The sequence below is a fragment of the Pithys albifrons genome, chromosome 2 (genome assembly GCF_047495875.1).
Source record: "Pithys albifrons albifrons isolate INPA30051 chromosome 2, PitAlb_v1, whole genome shotgun sequence".
NCBI classification, from domain to species: Eukaryota; Metazoa; Chordata; class Aves; order Passeriformes; family Thamnophilidae; genus Pithys; species Pithys albifrons.
In genome coordinates this window covers 96,555,146-96,580,991 of record NC_092459.1, presented here as the reverse complement: position 1 = coordinate 96,580,991, position 25,846 = coordinate 96,555,146, and the positions used below count along the sequence as shown (strand labels likewise).

Genomic DNA, 25,846 nt, shown 5'->3' with positions numbered 1-25,846 from the left:
GCACTGTGTATCTTTCATATTTCTTACATAGGTGTCTGTGGTATGTAGCATTTTCCTCACTAAGGGAACTTGAAAACACATTGAAAAGCAATGACTGAGATGCTGATTGTGCAGGGACTGTGTTGGCAAAAGGAGCACCTTTGTATGTGCTCAACAGTAACACTCTCATTTCCTGAAAATCATCTCTGTGAGGGGGATTAAATGTGGCTGGGATATGTCTTTAAAAAAAACCTGCCGTGAAATGTTTTACTATTATCTAGGTGGCCTCCAGTCAAAGCCCAGGGGACTTCAGGGTAAGATACAGTGTGAAAAATAACCCTGTTTCTGGTAGAGCCGCATCCATCTAGTGGTAGTTGGGTGCAGAATCGGGAGAGAAGAGTGCCAGCCCTGATATGGTCACAAAGTCTCTCCTCTGAGGGTCAGGGTGTTTCTAAGCATGTACAGAGGAAACACTGCAAACATAGAAAATCTACTTTAAAGGTACTTTTTTAAAAAAAAAGCAGCAGAAAAAGCAAAGTACTGGAGACTTCGATACTTCTTGTCTGCAAACAACATTGTCAAGAAGTCTAAACTCCTTTCTTTATCAAGCTGTGTAGTGGCACTACTTCAGGTGGGAATTAACACATGCCTCTCTCAAAAAAAAAATCCAAAACACTAACAACCAAACACCAAGAGCACCCTGCCCCAAGGAAAAAAAAAACCAAAATCCAGAACAAACAAACAAAAAAGAAATTGCAAACCAACCAACCAAAAGAAATCAAGGTTTGGATGCTAGTTAGCATGCTGATACCTGAGAGCATATCCAGCCCACAGCTTCTCTCTTATCAGCTTGTGGGCCCAAGCCCTGGGAGAACAGAAGGGAAGAGCTGGAGCTTTGTTAGTGTGTGCACAGGCTCTTCCCCCCCACTTCCAGTGTATGCTTTGCAATTTAAAGATGCAAAATTCATTGAATGACAAATGATGATTAGTGAGGAACTGAGGCCTATCTGCTGTGAAAGGGAGCTGGGGAGGATGAGTTTATTCCTAGTGGTGTCAAATCTTGCACCTTGCTGCTCTTTAAAGGAACAGTGGCAGCTATTTGCTTAACATTTTATTTAAAACTTTGTTTTGGCAAAAGCATGACTCTTATAACTCATTATTTCTAAATGAATCTAAAAATGTAGAAAATAACTGGCTGTCAAAATCTTTTCCATCAGCCATGAGTCAAAGTTCTCCACTGACTGTGCTGGTGAGCTGGATTTGAAAACTAATGGGAAAGGAGAAGGAACCAAATAAGCAGTCTGGTTTTAAATGCAACACATAATGAGACTAAGGGAAAAACAGAACTGAAATAAACTGAAAATAAGCAAAGCTATGGAACTCTTCTTGTTTGGACAACTTAAATCCTTCTTTTACCAGGAAGCAGAACTGTTGGAGATCTGGGGCCAAGGGCTGTAACATATTCAAGTGTCTCAGAGGTGTGTGGTGGTTTTCCATCTAACCTGTCTCTAGCTGTGAGTGCCGGTCAGAAAATGGAGCCATTTATTGGACTGTTCAGAAGTGGGAAGGGTAGAGGAGATACTTAGCTCTGTTGATGAAGTTTGTGCTTTTGGTTGTTTGAAATGCTGTTAATATCCATGCACACAGAATTAGAGCCTTCTCTGAAACCTTCAGAATTACCTGTCTTATTTTAAGAGACAGCTCTTTTTCTTTGGGTCATCTATGTCCTATTGAATTCAGTGGGAGAACTTCTATCTGTGATGGGATAAAGTTTCCAATCCCTGTTGCCCTTCCTTAAAGACTAAAGGAAACTGTAGGGTTTAGGTGATCTAGAATGGCTTGTGGGCCTTTTTAAGTGAGGTGGCATATTATGAATTCATATTATTTTTTTTCTGCAGTTACTCACAGGCACTAAATAAACTGAAAATGCAGTGGTGATGCAAGTGCCAAATTGCTGTGATACACAGATGACTTCTCTCCTTGCTCTTTCCTGCTGAGGACCATTGTGCCAGCCAGTGAGATGGCTGATTGCCTTTGCCTGATTGAGGGAGGTTTGAGGAACAGCTGATGGCTGAACTCCTCTAAAATGGCGTTGATGATTGTGAAGAGGAGAAACCTGTGCTAAGAGTTGAAAACCTCAGTTTATCTGAAAATATGTGCCTGTAGTTACTTTCTGCAGCCTGCAATTCAGGAGCCTGCTTGAAATCTCTCACATCGCCATGTCTGCAAAGTACGATCACCATTATCTCTAGTGATCAGAAAATTGTATTCAATTCTGGCAAAAGATGGCCTCTTCCTAGAAATGTACACCTTTGTCTTGCAGCACACACCCATTTGGTGTCCCTGGACCTGAAGACAGTAGCACTTGGGCTAATCTCTTTTGTACAGTGTGTAGGAGTGTTGGCTCTAGCAGAGCAAGTCTCTGTGAGCAACCTAATGCTGGCTTCCAAGCAGTTTTAAATCCCATTTAAATCCTAGGTGTTTATCTTTCAGTTTTTGTGGCTGGGCCTTGCTTGGGTATTTTTGTTGAAGTCCTGTGACAAGAAATGTGAGGAAGTGGCTTTGTCCCCCTAGCACAATGGAGTGGTCTGCAGTAACAGGTTTAACATTTTACCCTCGAATGAGTCCTCAAGTGGAGTCATGGACAGCTATTCAATGAGTTTAAGTGACTGTTTGTCTTGATTATTTCAGGGGGTTTTTATTCTATCAATTGAAAAATCCAGTGCTCTGCAGCCAGTGCAGAGCAAGTCTGTGCTCCAGGCAGGATTTTCTTGTGGGATAGTCTGTAGTGGTTACATGGACTTGCCCCCAACTTCCCAGTCATGTGTCTGGTCCTGTGGGCTCAGTGCACATTTGACTTCATTCTTGCTTCTCTATCACAACCACAGTTGTTTCCTTTGTGGAGGGGATGAGAGAAGAAGCAACATTTGAGAGATGATAATATTTCCTTGGTGTAATGGTGATGGGGACTATGTGATGATACCTCCTAGCATTTCTTGATCCCTATTTCCATTAAATATAGGCTGTTACACCCTTCATAAAGCAAAGGAAACATGCCTTGGAACAGAGAAAGTAAAAAGAATTGTTCTTTGTCCTGCAGCACCTTTATTTACAGACTTTATCCTGGGAGCCTCAAAGCATCACTAACTGTAACAGAAACTTGGTACACAATGACTTACTTTTCCCAGTGAATCAACAAGAGTGTTGTATTGACATTTAAGTTTTGAGGTCTTTGATATCCCTGTTGCAGGAACGAAGCTCCCAGATCAGCTGCTGCTGGTGAGGAGACGTAGATGCATTATTAGGGATAACTGGGTTTATCTCCTTTGACACTTTTCTGATATCTCTTGATCATTAAGGTCTGGATTAAGTGGGAAAAAACATTACTTGCATGGATGTTATGTAGCTCATGCCTCAGATCTTTTATGAGAGAGTTTGGGTGCTTAATGTCTGCTAATTCAAAAAGAAAAATCAAAGTCTTGTATACAGCTTCCTCCTGTCAGATGCTGAGATGAGGGTTAGGTGAGCATGTAACAAAAACCCGGATATTTGAAAGTCACATTTCTAGCTGCATTTAGGAAATTGTAAATGAAACACGCTGAAGAGGAAAGGGCTGTTTGGGACTGGTTCTGCATTCACCTAGTGGCTTTAAAGAGGTTTAAGGTGTAGTACTCTACAGCACTCTTGGGAAAGTAGTCATCGGTATTTTCTTTCCCATGAACTTGCATCTTGATGTTTTTGTGAAGTGCTGCTGTGTACCCAGAGCTTGCTGAATGTTCATTCCCAGCATTGGGCAGAGATAGTTCTCTGGCTCTGGCATCAGCAGTGTTGCACAGATGAGAGAAGGTGCTTGGCAGCCAGCAGGTATTGGAAGGGTGTAGAAAAGTAGGTCTGTATGTATCTGACTGCCCAAAAAACATACTAGTTTTCATATAATTGTATAGGTTTTCAATATTTTGTTACAAATCCCTACTCCACTGAAAATATAGCTATTATTTTTAATCAGTAAATTAATGGCTTTCACTCTGAGCCTGTAGCAATGAAGAAGTCGAACATTCCTGTCTTTCATTCTGACTGTGTTTTGCAGGACTCAACAGGTATTTCTGGGGCTCCTGAGCTGATGAAATATCAGGGAGGCTACTGCATTGCTTCACTGTGATAGCAGAAATACCACGGTAATTCTGAAAGACCTGTCCTAGGGATTGATGAATGATTTAGCAGCCTGATGCACCCTAACCAGAGCAGCCCTTTATTTGTCCTAGTTTGTTCTTCCTCAGCACTTTTCATTTGAGGATTATGAAAAGTGGACTTCACCCTGTGAAGCTGTTACTGTAACCATTTATGGACAGAGAAGTAAGGCTCAGATAAATGTGACTTTTCAAAGGTTAGATTGTGTGCCAGTAGCACAAACAAGGAGCTGTGCAAGTTTCCTGAACTCCTACTTTCCCCCCCACCCCCACATTTTCTTTAACCACGTGGGAGGAAATCCATTTCTACACAGAGTCTAGCACAACTTACGTAAGCAAGGATCATGTAAATTGTCAAATGAGAGACTCTGCTGGTGCTGCCCAGAGGAATAAATTGGTTGAAAACTTTGTGGTCTGCTTCACAAAAGACAAATGACCACATGAAATTTGATTTGCGGAGAAATTTTCTTCCTAGGAGAATGCAGAACCCTCAGCATAAGGAGATCTGCAAGCTAATGATGTAAAAATAGCTTGGATAATAAAAAGCTGGTAAATAGAGGTATAGTAGCAATTGGGATGTATGAGGGAGACAGGCTAAACTGATCTGAGTTTATTATGAGGAATTCATTCTCTCACAGAGTTCCTCTGGTTTAACTCAGTCAGTGCTGACTCACTTTTAGCTGCAGCAGAATATTTATTTGTAGAATTCTAAAGTCATCTTCCTGTAAAACAAAGCAAAAAAGTGTCCAACTGCAAACTTGAGCCTGCTCTGAATAATCCAAATTTGTTTTGAAGGACTTCAGGGATATAGTTCCTTCTGAGGATTCCTAGTCTGTATTTTCGTTGCCAAGTGAGTAATTAGTTATTCCTTGATTATTGCTTATCACTTTATACTTTTTCATGGAGACAGCAAGGGACTGTAAGGCTGTTAATAGCTGTGCTCAGATCACCTTTCTTTCTCAAGCATGGCTTTATTAGCTTAAAAATAACAGTGGAAGTGAAACACTTTTAAGTTCTGTTTTGTTTTTTTTTTAACTGAAATCCTTAGTGCTTTCCAGAGCATCCTCAGTGAATACCAGAGTCTCATTTTTCTTGCCTGGAATCGCTACACCCCAGCTGTGTTGATCAACAGCACTGGCCACAAAAGCTTGACTTTAAGCAGTCTTAGTCTCTTTTTCATCCCATGTTTGAAAATTTTCTTTCATCTTTTCAGATGTTCCTAAACATGGCAACAAGCGTGGCTCTGCAACAGATGCAATTCTTTCTAGGTCTCTGGGTAACATTTTAACCTGTGTAATGTTCGCAGCACAGCACCGTAAGTAATATTGCAGGAAATACGCTGCCGCTTGTTAAAAAGGATAGTACCCCAGAGATGCCTTTAAATATGCCTGTAAAGTGAGAGGTGCCAAGAGAAAGATAATATGGCTGATTATAGTTATTTACCTTACATTTTCATTCGCCCTTAACTGGGTGTAATTTAGGGGCATGAAATCTCTTATTGGAAGTGTATTTGCATTAAACAGCTCTAAGCAACCATGAAAGTGCAGAAGCTGAAAAATTGACAGACTGGGTTCCTAGAATCCCAAAGTAGCATTTTTTTAATAGGCATACAAACAAATCAAATAAACATGTTTTGCTTCAACGATTTAAAGAATATGGTCTTTGGAGTAATTTGTCTCTCCTTTTATTTTTTTTTTACCCTATCATTTCTAACCTCTTCATTGCCTATCTCTAGTTTGCAGCTCCTCCTAACAATCTGCAGCAATTTCCAACCCAGCTGTTGTGGTTGCAGAGCATTGTGCCTTTGTTTAGCTTTCCCCAGCTATCAAATCAGCCTATAAAGGGGATTACCTGGCTAGTGATGTTGTTTTTCAGGTCTGCACTTTTTAACAAACTGTTTCACAGTGGCTCTTTGCCCCTTTCCTCCCTAGTCCCCTCTCCCCAAAAAAAGAGCCTTCTGAAAATCAAACTTTACAGTTGGATGGAACCAAGTCTTGCAAGTAAGCACCTTTAGTTGGCTTTGATAATCCCCTTCACTTCCCTTGCAAGTAATCATAACCTAGTTGAAATCAATCAGAGTAGTGGGTCTTGTCAATCAGGTTGTGTTTTTGTAGCAAGACTTAAGTGTTTATGTGTGTTTTAAAAAACAAACACCTTTTTCCTCTACTGTGTTGGCATGTATTGTGCTTGAGAAATTTATAATCCAACTGGGTGCTGTTAAATAGGTATGATCTTCCACCTCTACCCCCTAGCAGTTGGTCAGTTCTTTTATAGCCATTGCCTCTCCCACAAGGCAGTTTATTTAACTGATGTTTGTGAAGTGTTGTGATCTTTGCATGAATGAAGTTATTGAAGTGAGAAGCATTAGCAATATTTATTTCAGCAGGTTGTGGATTTAATGACTAAAGAAGAAAAACTGGTAAAACTTGCTTTTTAGATATACAATAGAGTCTTTAAGAAACTTAATTTGTGTTTAAGGAAGCAGACACATCTGTCTGAATTTATATTACAGTATGTGTGCTCTGTCATAACTTTTCTAACAAATACATATTGAAATATGTCTATAGTATTAATTTTATAGTATTTTTTCCCTGTGTTAAGTGGAAGCTAGTGTCTGTCTTGCTCTGCTCAATGCAAAAGATATATTTACTGTACTTGAGTGTCTTCAATTTTGGTTCTCATTTTGCAAACACAGTACATTTTAATTAAGGCTTGTCACTTGAGATCTAATGAATACATTTACTGTAATGTCTCCATCTTCAGGAGGTGAATTTGACTTAGAAATTCTCTGTCACAGAGGGGCTGATAATATCAGTTTAAAGATTACTTCTTTTCCTGAGAAAGAGCAGTTTATGTGGTTTGCCCAGCTCTTGCTTGGGCAGTACTTGCCTAAAAGGTCGCACAATGATGTTTATTGCAACATACAGACAGACAAGAAAAGTCTCTAAAGACACATGTATGCATTACCTCAGAGAATGTACCTGCATGAGACTATCCTTTTTTTTCCTCCTGTGTTTCTCTTTGAGAGTTTCAAAGGTGGTTTATTGATTATATTTGGAAAGATTAAGAAACTCCTCTTCCCAATTCATGCCTTTGTTGGCATATGAGAGGACTTTGATCAAACAAACAATGAATTGTCTATTACACACAGTTTAAAAAAGCTATAGAAACTAGTTTCAATTGACCTTTTACCTGTGCCTGTTTCTACTGTGGTGTGTGGGAACTGTGCAGGAGAAGGGTTGTCATCCCCCTGTGTTTTCAACTCATGTTAGTGGTGGCGCTACAATTCCTGCTTTTAATGTCAAGTCAAAACCATTGTTAATTTTACTGTCATGTAAATGCCATTTTATGCCCTGTTGTTGTGCAGCAATGCACAAAAAAAAGTGAATTTTGAGTCTTTGAGAGAAAGAAATGAAGTAATGGTTCAAGTGTTTTGCTTTTCATTGTTGCTGTATCTTAAACTGAAATATTTTTTCAGCTAGTTAAGATTATATTATGGTGCTGTCTTCTGGTATAGTGTTATAGTGGAAAGGCTTTAGCTCCCAAACTTCTTCCCCAGCCTCTTCTACTGCCATCATATTCAAACTGTGTTATGCCCACCCTTGTCAGAAAATGTTGGGTTTTGAATGAAGGAAGAGTCCTGTGCAGGACTGAGTTAAAAGAAAGCTGCTGAGGAGACCTCACAGGACACAGGAGTCCCCAAAACAGAAGTCAGAGGGGTGGCTACTGGCTCATTATCCTTAAATGTCCTCATTAGGGACTTATTTTGCAGGTAACATGTGATTCACCTGTGATCATCCAATGCAAACATTTGGGAAGTGCTATTTCATCTATTCTTTGTGAGGAAACACGTCACAGTGAGAGCAAAGCCCACATTTTGAAACATACTTAGGCACTGTGCACTGGTGGCCTCATCCAGGGTCCCAGTAGAGCTTTGTGACAGCATGAGAACCAAATCCTGCCACGACACTCATTCTTCCCTCTGCCAGCCCATCCCCAACACAGGGAGAGCAGGAGCAGGCTGTGGACCAGGATGCTCTGCCCTCTGGCTGCCACTGCACAGGGGCAGGGAATTAAGTGCTGTGAAGGGCCCTGAATGGGCCACCTGAGAGGTGGCAGGTTATGCTAATGACAAACGTGTGTCACTGATGGGTACATGCTTTTTTGACCTGCTTTAATTTTTCTAGCTGGACCTTTAATTGCCAGAGAAAGGTATAGACAAATGCAATAAAAAACCCAAACAAATCAGAGCTATAGCAAGGCTCTACAAGGAAATACGTTTTAGAAAGCCTTTTTTTTTCTTAATTAATCGGGATTTTGTTGTCAGGCTAAAACAGACTAAAAATAAACAGCTGTATAGTACTTCATTAAGCTGCCTGCTTGGAGTGATTTTCTCATTGATTAGTCTCAGGGCTAATGCTGGTTCATTCCTCATTTCATTGCTAATTAACATCAGCTCTGCTCCTGACCACTTGACCGCACTCTCTCTGTGAACATGTGCTGGTTTGGCAAGTAATAACGGCTCCCTCCCTCTTAAAAGAGAGAATTTAGGGACAAAATAGCTATCAAGAGGTAGATGTCTGCTTCTGCTGTGAGGAGAGCAAACTGGAAATCCGTATCAGCCTGTAGGAAGGATAATAAACATAGTTTACAGAGCACAGGAGTTTGATTGAGGAGCTATGTAAATACAGATGATGAGCTCAAGCTGCCATATGAATTGACAGTTTTGGCTCATCTCCTGTCAGTTGAGTTGATTCAGGCCCTTCTGGGATGCTTGTGGTGCAGATTACCTGACCCAGGAGCTCATGGCCACTGGGAAGAGGGCAGCTTTGCACAGGCAGCACTCTTCCTAGTCCCTGCAATGTTCTCAAGTTCAAATAATGAAATACATTGGCCGTTGGTATGGAAAGAACAGGAAACAATGGCATGGTTATGGCTTTGTCAGGCCACTTCCATGCAAGCGGAATATAGATGAAAGTAGAGAAATGAAATATTAGAATTGGCATGGATGCACTCTGAGGAAATATCTAACAACTTTAATGAAATTAGCAGCCTCTGTTCTGGGTGAAAAGGTCAATTTTTTCCATAAAATCCAAGTAAACTGGCATTTTGGAAAACATCTACTAAACTTGGCACAGAATAAATAACATTATCCCAAAGTCTTGGTTCAATTCCAGATCATAGCGTTTTCTTCTAATTGAATTGGATATTGCATTTCATTTTCAGAAAGTCTTGGGTTTTTTTGTTCCTACATTTTGAAGCATTCATATCTCAGAACTAATCAGAAACTCAGCCTTATACAAATCTATCAATCAGAAACAGTCACTGGAGAGAGAGCTTGCCTGAGTGATAATCCTTTTCTGCCTACTTTTGAACAGAATCCTAATTCACATGTTCATCAATTATATATTTTATATATTTCCGCCGTTAATTTAATGGATTTAGGGCTCAGTCTTGCAAACACTTCTGCACATGAGCAACTTTATTCATGCAAAAAGGCTGCTCATGTGAGTAAAATTACCCATGTGAGATATTTGTAGGATCACGCTTTGCAGTAGTTTTATGTATCCGGACACAAAACCATTGCCTTCCTAACTACCCTTCTTTGATCTGTAGTAATAAAAATCATAATTTACTCACATGAGTAACAATAAATTAAAATTTTACTAACTGTACTAACTATGGTAAGAAAGAAGTAATTCCTGTGCTTAAGAACATAACCACTTTGGGCCAGGAAGGACTGCCTCCTAATTAAGCATTCTATCGTTGGTTTACATCGTGTAGCCTTCATGGATGATTCTGGACTTGGCCTCAGAGTAGAGGTAGAAGTGTAGAAAATCCCATGTTATTGTCAACTGACTTTAGATAAGGGTGAGACTTTGTTCAGCTGGAAAACAGAAATGGAGTTTTGATTATTGTTCCCAGGATATATCCAGCACCTCCTCTGTCTTAAAAAGATCCCTTTGATATTTTTAACTTTTCTCATGATACTTCCATTTCTGGCCCTGGTCAAATGCAAAACAAAATGGCAAACAAATATTTATGTTAATAATTAAATAAATAAACTGAAATAAACTGTTTTCTTGGATCCTTTTAAACTGTAAGGAGTCTGATTTGAAGGAGTGTCTTGGTCTGTAGTTTTCTTTCCTCACGCTTCTCTAGTGAAAGAAGCATATCCATATACTTTTGCATCTGTATTAGGAGCAAGTGTAGTTCTTTTGCAGGCAGCGTCTGAGCCCTCACTGGCTATCCCGTGTCAAGGGGGGCTTTCTGGGCAGCTTCCCAGTCTGGCTCCCTGATGTGGAGTAACACCAGTGGGCAGCCCCCAGAGCACAGAAACAAGCTCTGGAACCCCCTTGCAGGCTGGGAGGGAACTCCAATGGTGAACAGCAGGCAGATGAGCCAAGCAGCATGGGCAGGACTGTGGGCTGGGGGCTGTGAGTGCCCTGGTGGAATGCAGGTTTAGCTAAAGCAGTAAATCTGTGGATGGTTCCTTACCTGTTACCAAAGCATTTAATAATGAAGGGTGTTTATTTTGCTCTTTTGCCTCTTCATTCAAAGAATGTCAAGGGAGGGAAACAAGACAGCTTTAAAAACCCTTATGAAAATGGCATGACTTAAATAAGATCTTAAAGGAGGCTAACTTGGGTGATAGAGACTGTGATCCTCAGCAGTGGGACTATTTAAGATGTAAACCTTATGATAAAGCTGCCCTTTCTGGCCTTGTTACCCTCACTATTTAAAAAGAAAATTAATCTTTGAGTTTTCAGAGTTGAACGTTACTATGAGAGCCTCCAGTAGTTTGAACTGGAAGTTGGCACATTGTATTAAATAAGATTCAGTAGCTTCTGGTGTCACTACAGGCTAGAATTTGGTGAATAAAGTACAATTAATAGCTCTTACAAACCCCTGGATGGACACCCAGAAGAGAGGAATAATACAGTTGCAGTATTACAAGTCAGCAACATATTAAACATTTTTTTTCCTTAGGAAAGGATTTCCTGTAGAGGTCCTGAAGAAAAATAAGTTTCATTAGTCGAGCATTGAGCAGAGATAGAGCAACAGGATTGATTGTAATAAGCCTCTCCTTTTTACCGAAATCCATTACTTTCTGAGCTATTAAGTGATGAAAGGGATTAAGAGAATAAAAAAATATAAGCGGGACTGTATTCGTAAATCTAATAAAGTTGATAACAGTAGAGCATTTTGTGAAATTTGCATGTGAATTTATAACATCCTAATCCATTGGCAGCAGCGCTGAGCAGCAGAGGGAAGGGGGTGCACTGTGCATACAGGATAAAAATGCAAAAGCAGAATTTCTGGCCAAGAAGCCTTTTTTTTTTTTGCTTGTTTTTTTCCCCCCATATGGATATCCATATGTTTTTATCACAGATTCCATACTTTCGATGCTAGGATCCATATGTTTAGCTTTTGCTCAAATAAAAGACTGTAATATCATTCTTCATTATCTCTTTCTTCCTAGCTGGTGTTTTTGTAGACATAACCAAATGTGATGCTAGATGTTTGAGGCGTGCCCAGATAGGCTGCAGTTGGATCTCATCAGAGGTATTTAAAACCAGTACCTAGGGAGTTCAAGGGCTGGATTATCTTCTGAGTGTAACGCCCCTTGACAGTGCTTGAACAATGCAGGGGTGCTATCATCTGATTGCAAAGTCCTGGCAAGGCTTTTCCCCTATAAAGGAGGAGATCCTTTGGGACCAGCAATGAGAATTTTCCTCCTTTTTATTTTATTTAATTCTCAACCTGCACCACTGCCTCTGTTCTTCTGCTGAGCACTGTGTGATTCAGGGAGATGGCATGACAGAGCTTTATTTCACTTCTGCCTTTTCTGCTTGCCCAGTGCCTGCAGTTGGTAGAAGAGCAGCAGAATTTAGAAGTGCTGATAATAGAGAATTTGGGGTTGGCGTAAGGATGGTGTGTATCACCATCTCCTTGACATGACCCAGTCTGCTCTGTGCCAGGCAGATATCACTCACTGAGAATTGTGCCTAATCAGGTGGTTTTTTTCCTTTTTTTTTTTAAACTCTTTTGATGGAAATGTTAATATAATGCTTTTTAAGTATGTAAAACACAATTTAGTGTCCACGGTTAGACTTTGTAATAGGTACCAAGCAACCTTCAATCGTAAAATCTGCATGTAGACTTTGCAGTCAGACCCCATCTTCATTTAGACTTCAGTCCTTCTTTACTGGGACAGCATGTAGCAGAAAAGCAGCTGTGGTGTGTGCGTTTACTTGTCTTGGGAGTTTGATTGCCTGCCAGCAGGTTCCAACTGTCCTGTGGCTATGGCATTTTTAACATGCAGAAGGGGTAAGGAATACCCTGTAATTTTGAATAGGAGAAAATTAGGGTAGTCATAATTACAAGCATTACAGTACACAGTTTCAAAATATCGCCATCAATGTGAATATTTTATTCACAGTTCCTGCTTCTAGCACCTGAAGTATAACCCTGAGGTAGACTTGGAGTTATGCTTTATCCTCTGCATTTCTAACAATAATAGAAATTATTGTGAAAGGTTAATAACCATTGTGTGTTGGAACTGTATTATCTTTCATGTGGAGGGTAGAAAAGGTGACTACCTTCTCTGAATAAACCAAGCAGTATCATCTTGACTTTAGAGAGGAGACAATCAATGGCCTAAGAACCCTACTAAGGCAGCTACATTTTGGATGGAGTCATTATATTAATTTTCAGGCTAACCTTGCTCTCATCAGACACAAAAATGAAACTAACTGCTGATGTCATTCAAAGCAGACACAATGCCTGGTCTGATCTTTACAGAATCTATAGAAAAACTTAACCTTTCTTCTGAGATTTTTCTTGTAAAAGTATCATCCATTTGAGGTTGAACTTAGTTTGCCTTTCAGTAGAACTAATCCATCATTTTTCAATGCTACCTTTCGTTCCCAGGGTTGTGGTGACTCTGGTGAGATTGGCGGCAGGTTTGTAATGAGTTGCCAGTTGTGAGTTACCTGATAGGTCTTGACTGACAGAACAGTGAGCCACTGTTCAAAGGAGATGGCTCACAAGGCATGCTCCACACGTGTTGGTGTGCCCCATACATGGTGACCTTCTGTTTGTGGCAGTTCCTGTGCATGGTAGTCAGACATCCCACTTTGGCTTCCCTGGCTGCCTGGCCCACACGTGGTATCCTCACTGAAGATGTCTTGGTGGTCAAAGTACCAGCTCCTTACACTAACTTGAGAAGAGGTGAAGTCACCTACTTGCTACATTCATATGGGGAGGACTGATTCTATTACTAAATGCCACTCAAGCAGATTGTCCAGAGAAATCAAGTGACACCTTTCCTATTTCAGAAATTATTTTCTTGTGAAAATGCTATGCTTTCCATGCCCTCCCGCTCCCTCAGCATTTGAATACCAGATTGAGCTAATTTTAAGATTCCTCAGGGCAGTGGCACTGCATTCCTTCCATTCTGCTATTCCTTACCACATTACCTCACTGCATCAGCACTCGTATCTCCCGCTGATGGCATCCAGTTTCCATTCCATTCACAGCAGCCAAGGATCATATCTCTGATCCACTTAGAAACACAATGATCTCTACCCCTGAGAATGCAAACGCTTTCTCAGTCAAATCTATTGATCTTCAGGGCTCTATTTCTGGCTTTCCATTCACTCACTCAATGTTTGGGATGCTGCATATTCGTTCTGGGCAAAGAGTTAACTTAGGTACTAGGAACTCAGTGGGGAACACTTCTGCAGAATCCAAAGATAGACATGATCTTTTATATATTTTTATGTCTGTACAAATACTGCACTTCTTAACGGAGCAAAATGAAAACCTCCCAGCCAGCACTGTGACAATGATAGACCTGAGTGTGCCATCACATTGTTATCCCAAGCTGACTCGATGAACATGTGAATGTTGAGTGGAGATGGACAAGTACATGCTGAGCTCTGCCAGGGAAGAGGTAAACAATTTACATAGGGTCTTTAGGCTAGAAGGGATTAACAATCTAAAAAGAAAAGGCAGAAAATGGCATCAAACATGAAGAATGATGTAGTTTGACAAACAAAGTAAGTGAAAGCACTTTAAAGAAAAACAAGATATTTTTTTGAAGAGCAGGGGACGTGGCTCCTAAGGGCTTGATTCTGGGCTCTCTCAGAAGTATAGTTATAAAGCAAGGCAGGGACTTGTGGAGTATTTCAGCATCTCCTTGCAGGTTATGTATTGAAATAGGCATCCCCAGTAGATAAGCCCAATGGTTCCAGTGGTCCTCAGGAAGCCCTCTTCTATCACTGATAGCACAGTCTGTAGAACAAATATATATATATATGCCTGACTTTGGTCTTGTCAGTGTTGAGATGTTCACTATCACCCCCAAATAGGGTTTTGGTTATTAAAAGATGGGATTTTAAAGGATTTTCAGGTATTTCTCACTATTGACCTTGAACTCATATTTAAAAGAAATCCAGGAACCATGATGTTGAGTGAGCTGTGCCTGAGTTAATTTAATTATCTAGACTTGGACAATTTTGAAAATAATACTGGTAATTCATGTCTTCTGGGTTCCAGCTGAGTGCCCTGTTTTCTCTACTCGTACATGACAAATGAATCTACTGTTTCTGTGTGGGTTTTTTTTAAAATACAGATATTAGGTTACTACTTGGTTTAAGAGAAGACTTTTATTAGTCAGCACTTAGACTGCCGGGGGCACAGTAGCTAACCTGGTTTGGTCTTGATTGTATCACTCTCTAGCTAAACTTGTTTCCCACAACTCATGGTGCTCAGTATAACAACTGTCACCATACAGGTAAGTCAAACATGCAGGAATGGAAAGAGTCCCAGGGTAAATAATTATGGGATTGATTTCTGTCATTATATACAATTGCAATCTTTCTTAGTACATCATGAAGAGTACTGAGGTATGAGAGAATTTGACTTGTGAAGGAGTATTAAATTTTTACATGGAAACTTACTCTGAACTTGAATAGATACTGGTGCCCAATGTGCAAGATTAGTATGCAGTCGATGGTGAACTGCCTTACTTCCTTTTCTCCTTCCCCATGCAAGTTTTCTTCTCTGCCCTTGTAAGCTTTGCCTACAAGATTGGGTAATAAGTAGTGCATTTCTTTGTAGCTTTCCTATGTAGCCATCTCCTCTCGCTGTTCAGTGTATTTGTCAGCATTTCCAAATTTAAACTGAAGAAGGGGCAGGAAATTTCTTTTTCATAATAAGAATAGTGGAAAAATATGAACACTGAAATTAATATATAATATAATGTCCTTGTCTGGACATTTCATTGCCTTTAAAGTAATAATTTAATTTAATTTAGTGTTCCAAAAGTGCTGGGATATAACAGTGCATGGATGATCTGTCCCTGCTTACAGACGTGAAACAAGCTTTTATGCATACATACACACAAGCGCAAGCTTCCCCTCTCCTCACCTTTCCAGCAGGTGTACAAACCATTGAGCATCTTTGATTCTGGCAGAAACTGAGGAAGTAGGCAGGCATCTCTTAAGAAAGACCTAGAGGTGCTTGCCCAAGGCTTTGATAAATCTGGTCCTCTTGACTCTAAGTCCTTACCTTAGCTGCCTTCTTGCAGCAAATGATACAGATTGTAATTCTTGGCATGAAATAAGAAAGACTAATTGCTTTGAAGATTTTATTGCTTTGTTTTTCAGTCCTTGCTCCTAGTACACTGTTTGCTAATGCTTTTCCCTCTGAAAGAAAAGCACTTTGAGCTCATTTCCATCTACCTCCCTTATCTGCACGTGCACGTCTGTGCCCACAGCAGCCTGTAGGTCTTGCTAGAAGAGAGTATCTTTGCTAGCAAGTTACCATGATGTGCTCACCACTAAAAAGGTTTCTGTACCAAATTGGGCAGCAGCTTCAGAAGATTTCAGCTCTCCATCCTCCCACCCTCTCCCGGTTCCAAATAAAGAACCTCAGAGGGCAAATGTGCCACTGCTGGTAGGCATGTAGCTACTGTTGTATTATGGGGTTTTGGTTTGGTTTTTTGCCAGCTACTTGACATTGTTTTACAGCTGGACTGTGCAGCTATTTCCAAAAGGCTCAGCTAATTCTGTTGTCCTTTTTTATCAAGGAAATTCTTGAGAAACCACAATAAAGCAGCTGTAACCCTGGTGATGCTTACAACTGTGGCCAAAAATAGAAATCAGTGCTTCATGCATTTTCTTAATGAGGGTATAGGGTTTTTTTTTTTCAGTGTGGTCCTTGACACCTAGCCAAGTTAGGCCTTGGCTCTAAATGTTCAGTGCAAGCTTTATAAATAGCCCTGGATAGATGGGGCATTTCTTTTCCCAGTGGCGTGCGCCCTCTCAGGGCCGGCCCTTGCTGGGGCTGCTGGGGGCAGCTCTGCTCTCAGGGCATGATGGAATATCTGCAATGAGCCTTTTAAGCCACGGCTGCCAAATACTTTGCAGGAGGTGCCGATCACCTTGTGTCCCAATTGGCTTGGAGGAGGAGGCTCAGCATCTTGCAGAATTAGGTCTGTAAGCTTTTGTTATTAATAACTGCCTTCATGGTCATTTTGCTTACAGACAGGATTTATTTGGCTTTTGACTATCGGTGAAAGTGTCCCTATAACTGGATTTTTATGCTCCCTCTGTACAAATGGAGAATCGTGGTTTGTTTGCCAACCCAAATAAGAATTTACAAATGTGGGGTTTTTTTCCATGTCATATAACATAGCTAGTAACTGGCTGTGAAATGGTTTGATGGTGAAATTTTGCAATGTGCACACAGGCAGAAGAGAGAGAGATGAGGAAAGATGAATTAAAACTTTGGGAAAGTTCAGTCAACAAAATAAGAAGTGCAGACATACTGATTTATAAAGAGACTATAACTTTTAAACATGTACTTTCAATCTGAAGGACTGCAGTAGGGATTTAAAATATGACTATTTAATTTTTTAAAATTACATAAATTAAATGAACAGCCCATTAATGGGATGCCATCAGGATCACATGGCCAATTCAGTTCAAGTTATATTATCTTGCTGGCCAGATTTGAATAAGAATTAAGAAATTACTATTCAAAGTAGTATGGGACATTGATCCTCATTCACAATGAAATTCGTCACCATAACTACCTGGAATTCCGCTGCTTTCACAGAGGTATTCCACTGAATCTTCTTTATGGAGCAGCTAGAAGGGAATTGTATTAGTCGGCGGAAAAAAGGTGCTAATTAGTTGTTCAGCCTACACGTTAAGTAAGTCTTGTCTTGCAGAGAGTTCGTGGATAAGCAGCAAGACATGGCTAATGAATGGTAACGCAGATCCAACACATGTGAACTTCCTGCAGTTTGTCCATCGCTTGACTGAAGGTTCACCTCGGGGGCTATTTATCTGCCCCAGCAAGAGGACCTTGCCTCTTATTCAACAACTGGTACTTCATATTTGAACTTGGCAAATCGAAGCACATGCTTGGGGTTAATCAAGCTGAGTGACTTCCACTAAGGATAAATTGTTCTCAGTGCAATATCTTCCAGAGGCTTTGTTAAACTAAATATCCAAAATTCACCACTAGATACAATTATTTAGTTACTTTTCACAATTTTGGAATCCCATTTCAAAGTACCTAAAAAATACCAATTTAGTTCAGTGCTATGCTATGTTGAGAATATGTAAAGAGTAAAACAAAAACCTGCTACAAATAGTCAAGCAACTCGTGTTACAGTTTAAAAAAACAAAGTCAGCATTATTAATCTTAAGTACCTTCAGTTTATTTTATAAATATTAATTTTGTCAACTAACAGCTTTTTTATTTCACTGCAGTGCATTTCAAGTCTAATTTCTGTGATAATTAAAATGCGAATATCAGAATCTAATTCTGATTTTATACCATTTTTTGTGCTCCAGTTTAACTCCATTGACTTGTTGCTAATTTATGCTGGCATAAACACAAGACTACTAGGCTCAGCAGTTTAGCATGTTGAGATATAAACCTTTTAAAACCTTCTAGTAACAGAGAATACTTGAAATGGCAGAGGCTGAGTATTTGCATTGTTAATCATTTACAAAATGTGATAGTTATATATAAATGCTAAAAGATAAGTTACACATTCACACATCAACTGAAATTAGCATTCTGGAGTTTGCAGTCCACGGAAAGAATGGCAGTAGGTGGTCAGGACCATTTGTGTTGCTCACTGTTACCTGATGATTCATAGTCTGGTACCTGCATCTGATGGAACACAGATGAATTCCCTTGAAAAGGCTTCAAGTCTTTTCTTCACATGGGCTCCCCTAAGGTCACAAATTACTATCATATGCTTTTTTCCTCCTTTTTCTTATGATGAGTAGCTACAGTAAGAGCGTGGTAGCAGGGAGTAATTTCAACACGACTGTTGTTTCAATAATCCATCTTAAATAATCACAAACAAAACATGGAAAGTGTCAGTATAATGAAATTAAGCCATCTACTACTCACTGATGGTTACCTATGTCTGTAGGTAAGACATAAAAGCACACTTTTTTCTGTGTTTTTAACACACTGTAGCTTTCTTGCATATCTCCTCACTGCCAGCATCTTACCAGCAACATGGGAAAGGAATTTCTCATAGGCTTTGTAGCTATGACTAAAAGTAGAAGAGCTTAAATCCTAAGAGGAAACAGTGGGCTGGTAATATTTGCATTGATATTTGCAATCCCAGTTGGATCAGAGACACTCTTGGAGCAGCAATTGGTGATGATCTGAATTTGACCAAAATTCTAAACCTTTTGATTTAACTCATGTGCTGAAATTGGTCTTGAATTTTTTTTTCTCTCTCATAATCACTTAAGCTGTAACTGTGAGCCTGAATTTTACTTGATGGGTGGCTGCAGTATGGTGAATTCCCAAATCCCATGCTGGCCCTGCAGTGGTGTTGGTGTATGACTTATGTGGTGGGATGCTGATTTGGAAAACCAGAACAAAGTTATCAGGAAAGAAGCAAATCAAGGAGGAAGATGTGGGATCTAACCATGAACACAAGATACAAATGGTTTTTTGTGTGTTGGTAAATGTTAACTGAAGAAACTTAAATGTCCATTAAGCTGGTCATCTTACAGCAGCCTGAATCTGTTTGGTTTTGGGTTTTTTTGTTTTGTTTTGGGTTTTTTTAAAGGATGTTGAAGTGTTGCTTTATGCAGTGTGGTAGTAACTTGTCCCTTTTTTCTAAGCAAAAGGCAGGTATGTATAAAAATGAGAGTTTCTACCAAATAGTGACTTAGCCAAGACATTTTTAAAAGGAAATTTTCTAAAATTCCTGTCATTTGCTGGTCTGTTGTTTCTTCTGTAAAGATTTCAGTTTTCACTGCCTTTTGAATGCTCTTGACCTGTCTGCAGAGTTTTGCTTCTCTGGCTAAAGAAGAGAAACCTTTCAGTGTGTTTTGTGTGGCTAATGGCAATTAACCCTCAAAATCTGGAATATGTTTGTTGCAGGGTCAAGAAAATGTATTTTGCTTTAAACCCCCCGCCATCTAAAACTAAGGTAGCAAAAAAGCCCAATAAAACAAAAACCAAAAAAGGGGACAGATCACTTCAGGTGGGTGCATGTTAAACAATTATATGAACTAGTTGTTTAGGACGTGGCTGGCAAATTTTCTACCTATATGTCAGACCATCTTTAAGGGTCTTCTCCTTATCTGCCTCTCATTTTAATTTTGCCTGTCTAAGGGAAATGAGCTTAAATGACACCAGTATGGAAAACTTGCATAGTTCCCCAATTCACAAGTCTGTTGCTCATGGATCAAGGGGATATTTGGCCTAAAAATGAGTACCTGAGCAAGTTGCGTGGCTTTAGGTTTTTTTGTTTTGTTTTTCTCATTTGGGTTTTTAAAAATTCTTTGGAAAACATACATGCACACTTTGGTATGAAAGACTCATGTTCATACAATGGCCATTTGATTGCAGGCCCTGTTGCAGCAATCTCCTTTGAAAAATGTATTGTAAATGGCTCCTTTTTTTTAATTTACTGCCAGCCTATGTTGGATCACATAGCTCTGGAGAAAAAAGAAATATACTTTAATTCCAGCTTTGCTTGGCATTTGAATCTCTTCTGTTCTGACTTTGAGTTTGAGGCAGTCCTTAGTCATGAGCTGAGCTTGGGTCAGATGGGTGCACAAGGTTGTACTCATCTCTAATGCTCCTCAGCACAAGCTGAATCAAGTGTTACTTAAATCCATAGTGCTTTCTTGCAGTGGTGTTGGCTGGGAGGGAAGCTGAGCCATGGAGGGACTTGACCCCCCTTCCTGGCCTACATTCTCTTTGCCACGGGAGTTGTAGAAGATTTGCTGCTGGACTCCATTTTGTTGCCCAGTAAAGCCCGTGTCAGAGATCACTGGTGTTGGAAATGGCATTCCAGGGGGAAGGATGGACCTGCAGTGAAAGCGAGGTGGTGCCTCTCCTCTGCTAGGGCCGCATTTAAGCGGTACTCTGGCAGCAGCTGTCCTTTTTAAACATCTTTATTTATACCTTTTTTTTCCTCCCATAGAGTAAGCTGACCAGATTTGCAGTTTATAAAACTGGGACAGCCTAGCAGGGGATAGGGTTGTCCACGCACTGTCTTCAGGGGATAATAATATCTGTCAGAGAATGACTGTGATGACAATTGCAGAGAAAGGTGAATTGCCGTGTGCGTGTGCCCACGCAGCAAACAGTTGTTCCTTTAAGGAGGGAAAGATGGGGATGGCTCCCAAACTGGGTGCTGGCTTGTGTTAGAGCTGGAGAGAAGCGGTTGCCGAATGAGTGAACTCTGGACAACGTGCTCCTGTAAACTCTTCACCTCAGTATTGTTTAGAGAGAAGAAGGGCTGCAAGAATTGGTTTAAATAAATAAATAGAGCTCACAAGGATCCTTTCAAGCTCTGGGTTTGCAGCTAGAAGTAAAATATTGTGGATAACAAAAAGAAATTGCTCTCCTGTGAGCAGTGTTTTTCTTCTTGCGCTGTGGATCTCTCTTTGTACCGGGCACCCAAGTGCGACTCCTCTGATTTCTTAATTTCTTCTGTCTCTGCTGGTTCCATGGGGCTGGGATTAGCTGATGCTGGGGGCATGCCCCAAGGGCTGCCCGTTGTATCTGGCTCTTCTTGAGGGAGTGGATTAGTGGGGTGCAGCGAAGGAAGACAGAGCTGTGGTACTGTGGCTGTTTGAAAGTTTGTTAACATAGCTGTTGGATGAGCAGCAGCTGCTGTACAAAGCCTTCTGCTGGTTTGTACCCTCCTCATGAGTGTTCAGAGAGAAGGGTTTTTTTGCCCTGTATATTTTCAACTGATGTGTAGAATAAAATATGAAACGCAATTTGAAACAATCTTTGTTCCTTCTGTTCTGTTGAGGCCTTGGGGGCAAAGAGGAGCAAATAGCCTGAGCCTGCCCAGTGTGTTTGAATACCAGCCGTGTTTAGAAACCTGCTGGTTCAATAAGGCACTATTTACTTGTTGCTCACGGGACAGCTGATCTTCTCTTCTACTATTTGGTTTGCAGTGTTCCCGGGAGCATTGAAAGTAAGAATTGTAAACTTATGCATATAAGAAAGGAGGACTGGATTGCCTGGCAAAGATTGTAATAGTTTTCACTGGCAGTTTTTCACTTTTCTTCAGTCTTTAAAACTGTAGATTGTCTTGCTTCTTTTCTCCTGCAAAAGTGGTATACATGCATATGCCTGAGTACATACATATGTGTGTACGTACATACTTCTCTGACAGCCACCCAGACTTGAATACTACACTTTCAAAGTGCTTTCCAGCCTCTGAACTGAACCAGAGATACTCAATAATATCCTTCTGTTTGGTCACTACTGCTGGTTACCATCATATATTCCTGCTGCTGCTACAAACCCAGCCTTTTGGATTTTTCCATCACAATTACTGTTTTAAATAGTCAATAAAGATAAATATCAGCTGTGATGTACCTTGGCAAATGTCACTAGGAGGTGGATGACTTAATCAGTATGTTTTAAACAAATCTTTGAAAGAAAATGGAAAAGGCACAGGAAATTAGAGATGGGAATGTATTTTTCTTTTAATACAGTGATAGGACCAAATTTAAATGAGGAAAAACTGGGACTGTAAGTCATGTTTAACAGAAGACAGTGAACCGATAAAAGCAGGAGGAAGATTGTATTTGTTAAAAGCCTCTGGTATCTTGAAAGTGATATACATCATTCCATTTCTCAGCTTTCACTCCTGTCTAAACAATTTAAAGACAAAAACTAGACCATCTATTTTGTGTATACGTGTGGTTATCTATTTACCCACACACATCAGAGAGTGCACATCTAAATATAAGCAGGTAACCCATAGGTCTGCTTTTAGAATGCTTCTCAGTAATTTTTTCCCCTCAACTCCTGGATTTCAGTGTTTTGCCCCCTACTTCAAAAAAACAAGAGATTAAGCAGGACCCATTATTTTGACATCAAATGCAAGCCCTAAACCGTTGCTAGGATACAGGATATGGCACTATAATATTGCCATGGTGTGAGGTTATATTGTCTTAAATGTGGGGAGCAGGCCATATTATAAATCTGAGTAAGTTGATAGAAGAGATAACGATGGCTGCTCTTACACTGTAATTAAAAGGAAGGGAATGTGTATAAAACAATTTGGTCATATACTCTGCTTTTATTTGGACAGTAAATGAAGCACTATCAGTAAGCAATTTCATTACTGTCAGTGTGGGGTTTGTCTGCTTTCATTTTCCATCTGCATTAATTTAGAGTAACTCTTATGGGTTTATTATTGATTGACACTGGTTTAAGCAATGCTAAAATTTGACTTTGATTTCAGACCTGTTAATTTTCTTTTTATTTTCCTTTTGTGAACTAATTAATAGAAACTTGGCTTCTGATTTCAGCTGTATTAATTCAGGACTACTTTCTTATCGTTTCTATAGGGCTCAAATAAGATGCAAACTTGGTATGTTGTGGGGGAAAAAATGTTTTTGTTCTACACTTGACGGAATTGTGTAATTGTTTCTGATGTCGCATCTAAATTGGCTCAGATGCAGTATTTAATTGAGCCAAATCTCGTGTATGTGTGACCATACAAAAGAGAAGTGGATGTTTTTACTACTTTTAATTTGCTTTGTCTTTTCTGCAGGGCAAAAAAAAACCCCACAAACACACAAAATCCACTCCCAAGCAGCAAAATGGAGATTTATTTGTTTTATTGTTTCTTTTAAATCCAAGTGAGTTTCACTGAGGAATGGCAGTGGTTTATGTGCAGCCCCTGCTTGCAACTGCCACTCGTAAAGCAGCTGGCTCAAGTGGAGTGAAAGCCTGCACTCTGCTGTAGAGCTGAAGTCTCTATCACAGAAGGAAAAAGAAACACCTTTGACTACATAGACAGGGGTAGATGCAGGTGGAACATGAACGTAGCTGCCTCCTGGATAGGCTGCCCACTATGCAGTGTGCCCAATCAGCACAGCAGCCTCCTCATCTATGAAAATAAGTGATTTTCATAGACAAGGATGCTGCCTGGGACTCCTGGCTTCCTCACCACTGGAGACAGATCATAGGCTGCTCCATGGGTCTTATCAAGATGCTAAAGGGCCTTTCAGGGTACTTAATGCAAGTATGTTTTTCCTTGTCACAAATGCCAGTCTGAAGGGACTTTCTAGCTGGCACCTCAGAAAAGTAGCCTAAATTGAAGATAGTGATAGTAAATGTGTTTATTTGGGCCAAAATAATACGTGTTTGGATGGATCATAACCAGACAAACCATTGTGGGCAAAACTGGTGCTATGAAAAAAGTTAATTCCTTCACAGAGAGTTAATGTGAGCTTTCCCACTCTGGGAGTGGGTCCAGTGAGTGAAGCTGCTCAGGTTTGTACTGGAGCAGACTGGAGTGCTGGAGCTGGTGAGACTGCACTGAGAGGCTGCCAGTCAAAGCAGAGGGCAACACTCCCTTAAAGCAGCAGAGTTGCTTCCAGCAGGTTTCTCTGTGCTCCTGCAGCCATTGAAGTGCATCCAATTTGGGAAGCACCACATACGTAACAGACAAGGATCATGTCCTCCATGCTCCTGTACTTCAACCCACTTGTTAATGGCTAAGATGCTATTTCATATCCAGCAAATATCCAACTCATTGACTGACAGAGAGAAGATTAGCAATTATTTTAGGGTCATTTTAGTTGAACAATTAAATACTTCCATACCTATTTAATCACATCTGTGCAAATAGAAAGTTGATTCTTGTGAAATCTCTTTTAAGATGTTAGCTTTGTCTTCCCTATTTTGTGCATAAAGAGCTGTAGGTTCAGCACCTTGGCTTACAAACATCTGAAAAGTCAGATTTCTGTGTCAGGGGTCTCCTAGTTCTCTGTTTTCAGGACAGTGATTTTAGAAGTGTAGCTATGAACCTAACCAAAATGAAGTTGGATGTGCAATAATAGAAGTAGAAAACAGCCCACATATTTTGGCTAAAAAGCCATCTCCAAGGTCAAAAAGAGAACCAGTTGCAGAGCCAGGAATAGAACCGTTATCTCCCAGGCCTTTTTCTTTTGCTTCTGTCCCAAAAGACACTATGCAAGGTACAATATCCATTTGACAAATTGCACAGTTATGTGATGAATTGCATTTTTAATGCACATTTTATGGCCTCTTTTGGCCACTTCCTACTAATCCATCTTTCCTGGGATATGTTCTTAACACTCCACAGCTCTCAGTGGCTATTAAACAACAACACAAAAATGTTCTTTTCTCCCAGATGTAGAATTTACCACAACTTCTTTGGTCCGAAGTAGAGGCCTGGAAATATTCTGGCCTGCTCAGGTGGCAGGTTTAAGGCCTGATGCCTTCAGCCTAAGGGGATAGGCACTAAGTTGTGTATGAGAAAAGGGACATGGAATTTCCTAGTTTCATGTTAAAAATATAAATTCTTTCTACTCCTGCTTGTTTATAAGGTCTAGTATTTATACATGTTTCTGTGGTTTGGTACTAAATATAATTTGGACTTTTTTTCATAGGATTTGTATCATTCAGCTAAAGCTTTGCCTCTCATTACTTGTGTCAAATCTGTAGCAATCAGCAAGTTACCAATTACTTCTTAACTTCATGTATATAACATGTGCACACTGACCTACCAGGAATAGGAATGTTTCACAATATAAAATGGTTATTTACTCTCATTCAAACTTCCTGAATTTTGTGCAGTAAATATGCACGTACTGTGGTGTAGAATGAAGTGACTGGACTGGGGCTCAAGTTGCTGGGACATGCATAGACTTAGGCTAAGGATGTGCCTGCCTCCAATTAGGACAGCTTGGTGAACAAAATCCAAGCAGGACTTATGGATGTCCTTGAAGTTTGGCAAGTAAGATCCTCTACAAGGATGCGTTTTAAGCAATGCTTCAGTGTTACATTGAGCTGAAGAGTTGCTGAAGTTTCTGAGGCATCTTCATGGTGACAGCTGGACTTTCAGGGCTGTACTTTTGTCACTACCACTAATGCCTCATGGTCTTATAAACTTCACTTAATATTTCTGCCACCTAGCTCATATCCCTATAAAACAGATATAAAAACACCTCCTTCTCAAAGATCTATGAGAATTAATGAATACTGAAGGGCCTGGAAACTCTTGGCCAAAAGTCATTTGCAGAGGTACAAAATAGTATAATTATTAATATCTATAATGTGTCTTTATATAAATGCATGTGGTTCCAAAATACAGTTCATTAAAAAAAGGTTAT

At 40.0% G+C, this 25,846-nt stretch overlaps 1 protein-coding gene across 21 annotated transcripts in view; it reads left to right on the top strand.

Moving 5' to 3' along the window:
• The window catches only part of ESRRG (estrogen related receptor gamma), a 395,543-nt gene that overhangs the window by 121,935 nt on the left and 247,762 nt on the right, over positions 1-25,846 (top strand). The window contains exon 1 of one of the 21 annotated variants that reach the window (XM_071578809.1): positions 4,137-4,154. The exons of the other annotated variants lie outside the window; for them this stretch is intronic. The gene's annotated coding sequence lies outside the window, so the exon portion shown is untranslated. Of the gene's footprint in view, positions 1-4,136; positions 4,155-25,846 lie in introns of those variants that run through there. 21 annotated transcript variants of the gene reach the window in all.